Source organism: Lupinus angustifolius, chromosome LG05, assembly GCF_001865875.1.
Source record: "Lupinus angustifolius cultivar Tanjil chromosome LG05, LupAngTanjil_v1.0, whole genome shotgun sequence".
Taxonomy (NCBI): Eukaryota; Viridiplantae; Streptophyta; class Magnoliopsida; order Fabales; family Fabaceae; genus Lupinus; species Lupinus angustifolius.
This window is the reverse complement of record NC_032013.1, coordinates 2,297,653-2,303,828: the sequence shown is the minus strand read 5'-3', so window position 1 is coordinate 2,303,828 and position 6,176 is coordinate 2,297,653.

Here is a 6,176-nt window from a genome sequence, read left to right as displayed (position 1 = left end):
TTCTTGACCTAAAACCTTAAAGCATCAGATCTATGAGTTCATTCACTTATATGATCTTCAACTCATCTACTTCTATATAATATGAGACTTCTCCTTCACACTTGAAATACTCAACAAGCTACTAACTAGCTTATTCGGGAATTGTGTGCTATGAATTAGTGTTTATTGTTATTGCATGATATATATATATATATATATATATATATGAGAGGGCCATTATTTGCATTTTCAACCTTTTAATGCTCGTGCTTGTGGCTATTGTATTGCAGTTTCTTTGATGTTGAATTAGAACTTATGTTTAGGAAGTGTGCTTGGAGTAGTGTCTATTATACATGGTTCATTGGGTAAGAGAAAATAAATGAAAAATATGACTCAATTAGAGCCATCGGAAATTATCAATGATGAGGAAGCTATAGAAGTTGTTGTTATCCACTCCAATTATAATTAATAATAAATGTGACTACCACAACCACAATTAAACAAGTACTAATGTTGATAAAGATGTACATTGTCTCCCACAAAATGAGAGAATGTGATGCAAGTACATTGTTTTTTATTCTCATCAATTCATGTTTCACTATTCATTTCTTTATTGTGAAAATAATGTATGTGTTGAGATGTATGTGCCTTTCATATATTATTTGGAGATCAAGTTAGCAACGCTTGACCTCCAAGATATTCAAGCTTAGCCTCCAAGTTTCCAAAATTCTTCTTCTACTATAAAAGGTCAAGAGTTGTGGCATATTTATTCATCACAAAATCTTCACAGTAACATCAGCAAAATACAAGAGTCTTGAATGTATTTTGGTGAGAATTTTGTTCCATTTGAGAGAGTATTTGTGAGAGAAAATATTATTTGCTCGTGATCGCCCACAATTTTTTACCTCTCACACTGAAAGACTTTTCCATGTTAAATATTGTGTGTTATTCTCTTGCTCTTTTATTAAAATGTTCTATGGTATTATTAAAAGCTAGCTGAATTGGTAGTTTATATGTTATGCAAGGATCTGTTGTGATAGGTTCAACAACTATATCTTCTTCTATGCCTGATAATGATGTCACCAAATTATGACACATGCACCTGAGCGATATGAGTGAAAAATGCATGCATCTTTTGAGCAAGCAATGTCATCTTAGTAAACATGACATCGGTAAGTTGGAGTTTTGCAAACATTGTATTTTTGGGAAACAAAAAAGGTTAGTTTCTCCAATACAACTCACCGTACCAAAGATATTCTTGATTATCTTCATTCTGACCTTTGGAGGCCTTCTAAAGTTCCTTCCCATGGAGGATGCCGCTATATGATGACCATTATTGATGATTTTTATCGTAAGGTTTGAGTTTATTTTCTACAGTATAACAATGACACATTTTCCACTTTCAAGAAGTGGAAAACTCTTGTGAAACCCAGACATAGAAGAAAGTGAAGAAGCTTAGAATAGATAATGGATTAGAGTTCTGCAATAGTGACTTTAATGAGTTTTGCACAAATAATGATATTTCTATATATAAAACCATTCCAAGGAATCCCCAGCAAAATGATGTTGCAAAAAGGATGAACAAGACTTTACTTGAGAGATCTGGTTGTATACTCTCAAATGCTGGGTTATGACATCAGCATGAATTTTGGGCCGAAACAGCATCTACTACTTGTTACTTGGTCATCCGTTCTCCACATTCAGCACTTGACTTCAAAATACCACAAGAAACTTGGTCAGGTAATCCTGTTGATTATTCTATTTTAAGAATTTTTGGACGTCTTGCTTATGCACATGTTAATTATGGTAAGTTACCTGCAAGAGCTAGTGAGTGCATATTTCTTGGTTATGCATCCGAGTGTAAATGATATTGCTTATGGTGTTCTGATTCAAAGTCATGAAAGTTAATTCTTAGCAGATATATGATTTTTAATGAGGACGCATTATTATCTTCTGGAAAACAATATCTTGTATCTTCTTCTACTAGTACAGGTAATCTGCAGGGTACTAGCGAGAATGTGGAGTTGATAGTGAAGCCTACAACTCCTAATTTTGATGTTCCATCTTCCTCTACAAATCAATGTAGCATTGATGATTGTTATGTTGATAATGATGACAATGCCACTTCTCCTATTCATGAACAGGAAGATGATTATTGTATTGTCCGAGATAGAACCAGAAGACTAATTAAAAAGCCAACTAGATACGTTGATGGTGACAATTTAATTGCTTATGCATTGTCAGTTGCATAAGAGGTAAACAATGGTGTTGAACCAGCCAGCTATACATAAGCTCTTTCTTGTGCTGATTCTTCATAATGGCTAGTAGCTATGAATGAAGAAATTGAAAGTCTTCATAAGAATGGTACTTGGACTTTAACAAAGCTTCCCAAAGGCGAATGATCACTGATATGTAAATGTGTTTATAAGAAGAAAGACAACATTCCTGAGGTTGAATATCCAAGATGCAAAGCACAACTAGTTATTAAAGGCTTTAATCAAAAGGAAGGTATTGACTTTAATGAGATATTCTCACATGTTGTTTGTCATAGTTCCATTCATGTTTTGCTTGCTTTTGTTGCTTTATTTGATTTAGAGTTAGAGTAATTTAATGTAAATACAAATTTTCCACATGGAGAGCTAGAAGAAGAAATTTACATGGAACAACCCGACAAATTTATTGTTCCTGAGAAGGAGCATCTTGTCTGCCGATTGGAGAAATATTTATATGGCCTTAAACAAGCTCCTAGACAGTGATACAAGAGGTTTGATTCTTTTATGATTGGGCAAGGCTATTGCAGGAGTCAATTCGATGACTGTATTTATTTCCAAAAATTTCTAGATGGATCTTTCATATACTTGTTACTTTATGTTGATGATATGTTAATTGCTTCATGTGACAAGTCTTTGATCGGGAAATTAAAAACTCAACTCAATAATGAGTTGAAGATGAAGGAATTAGGTGCAGCCATGAAAATTATTGGTATGGAGATTCGTAGGGATCGTCAAGCTGGTAAACTGTTCTTATCTCAAAAAAAGTATATTGAAAGAATGCTTGAAAGGTTTAATATGAATGATTACAATCCTGTTTCTACTCCACTTGCTGCACATTTTAAGTTATCTTCAGATCTTTACCCACACAGAGGAAGAGATGGAGCGTATGTCACATATTCCTTATGCTAGTGCAATTGGTAGTCTTATATATGCTATGGTGTGCACTAGATCTGATTTAGCATATGATGTTAGCATGGTCAGTCGATATATGCATAATCTTGGAAAGAATCATTAGAGTGCTGTAAAATGGATTTTTATCTAAAAGATACTTCTGACATTGGCTTGGTATTTGACAGAAGCAAGGCTACAACGATGATGTTGTAGGTTATGTTGATTCAGATTATGATGGTAATATTGATAGAAGAAGATCTCTTTCTGGTTATATCTTTACTCTCTATAATAGTGCTATTAGCTGGAAAGCTACTCTTCAGTCCATTGTTGCATTGTCTACAACTGAAGCAAAATATATTTCAGTAATAGAGGGTTTGAAGGATGTTATTTGGCTTCGAGGTTTTCTAAATGAACTTGGTCTAACACATGGTGTTCTTATAGTGTTTTGTGATAGTCAAAGTGCTATTCATTTGACCAAGAATAGTCGTTATCATGACAAGACCAAACACATTGATGTAAAATGTCACTTTATCCGAGATATTATTACTATTGGTGAAATAACAGTGGAAAAGATTCATACATCAGAGAATCCAGCTGATACGCTTATCAAGCCTCTTCCAAATACCAAGTTTCAGCATGGTCCGGACTTGGTTGATCTCTACAACACTTGAGCGCCCTTTGGGGCTTTATTTGGCGATGAGCAACTTATCAAATTCGAGTCAAGGTGGAGATTGTTGAGATGTATGTGCCTCTCATATACTACTTGAAGAGCAAGTTAGTAAAGCTTGGTCTCCAAGATATTCAAGCTTGGCCTTCAGGTTTCCAATGTTCTTCTTCTACTATAAAAGGAAAAGAGTTGTGGCATATTTATTCATCACAAAATCTTCACAACTACATCAGCAAAACACAAGAGTCTTGAGTGTATTTTGATGAGAATTTTTGTTCCATTTTAGAGTATTTGTGAGAGAAAATATTATTTTTTGTCATCATTATAAGAGGATTTGTTATACTCTTTTTTTTATAGTGTAACTTTGCTCGTGATCGCCCGTGGTTTTTTACCTCTCACACTGAAAGGTTTTTCCACGTTAAATTTTGTGTGTTATTCTCTTGCTCTTTTACTCACTTCTTTTTTGTTCCTAATTGATTTGATCTCGTGCTTCCACTTAACGCTCTATTCCTAATAGTATGTACCGCTTGTGTATAATTTTTATATAATAGCACTGCGTCATCTACTATTCAAGTTTAATCAACATTGACTTTCCAAAAAATAATAATGTAAATAAACGGTTAATAATATAGTGATTGTGTATGAATCTTTACACTAACAGTGCGCATATATTATTACACTTCTCTTTATTTGCTTCAAAATTAATTCTATATAAATATTTTTAATATCCTTTTTAATAATAATAATTAGATAAATAAAAGTGTTTAAAATAAATTAATTTGAAAATTTAATAGTTAGATTATGACTCGTGTCATATCTTATTTTCTTCTTCGAAGTGAGAAACAATTTTGGTCATTAATATTGTTTATCAAAATGAGGAGTTGTTTATCTTATTTATCAAAATGAGGAGTTGTTTATCTTATTTATCAAAATGAGAAGTTGTTTCTCAACTAATACAATCTCTTTTGTATTAATTCTTCTTATAAAATAAAATTTGAATAAAAAAATATATTATTTTGGGCATTTAGTAGTACAATTACAACTTGTATCATATCATACTTTCCCCTTTAGGGCGAGAAATAATTGTGGTTATTAATTCTACCTCTACTATTTATTACAACAAGAAGTCTGTTCATGAGCAATATGTTGAATTTTGCTATTAATCTTCCTTCAATTAATAAAAATAATTTCTTTAATTTAAAAATCAACCCATTAAACAATTTTAAACTCAGAATTATGTAGTTTTGATTTTCCTATTTGAGCAGAATAAACTAATGTGAATGTGAGACACAAAAAACATATTACTTTGTTTTAATAACTAATGTTTATCAAATAGATTAAGGGTATAAAAGTCCACGAAATTAGCAATGATACCATTTTAATAGTAACAAACGAGATGCTAATACATTCATCGATCCATAATTGTCTCTGGAGTTCAAAAGTTAGGTTCAAATACCATATTTTCCAAACTAAATATAAATGAGAGTTTATTACATTATAACTGCAAAAAAGTAATGACAATATAAAATTACTTTCATAACCTTTACATGTCCCATAAATAAAAAAACAAAAAATTAGTGTTATTAATATGATATTGATTATCATACCATTCATAGTATTAATATGATATGATTCAACAACTGCTTCACTAATTAAATCGCATATTGGTTAAGTTATATATCTATTAACTATATAATAAAATAAACTTCTTTCACGTCATCACTTGTTATTTCGTCCTTAATTTTTCGCTCCTAAAAAGTTTCATGGTACTACTATGTACCTACTCACACTATATAATCAAATCTATCGATTGAGATTAATTTAAAATCATACCTTATATAAAACAAGTTTTAAAGAATAAGTATAATTTTGCTAAACATATATAACTAAAATCACTTATTTACACCATAATCTATTAAAAAATTACTTATTGAGTTATTTGACACAATCAAAAATCACTTATTCAACTATCCTGGAAGTTGTTTGAATTTTCATATATTTTAGTATCACAATTTTGTCGCTCTCTTACTAAAAGTCATGTTGAGTTTTGATAAAGTTATTAGGTTGTATAATAACTCTATCAATTATATGAAATTTAGCCTAGAAAGAGTGGATATAAATAAAGTACATTGTTTTGTTACATGATTCTTAATGACATTAACATCGCAAGTATATGGCTTTTCGAATATATCATAGAAGAGTTTATGACGATTTTGTTTTGTTGGTGTTTTCTTTGTAACATTTTTAATATGAAGTTTCACAACATCATTGTCACTTATTTTCTTTATGTATTTGAATATGTTTGATCGATCATGTGAAATGTGCGAGTAACATGTATGTTATAAATCATCTAAATACACAGACTA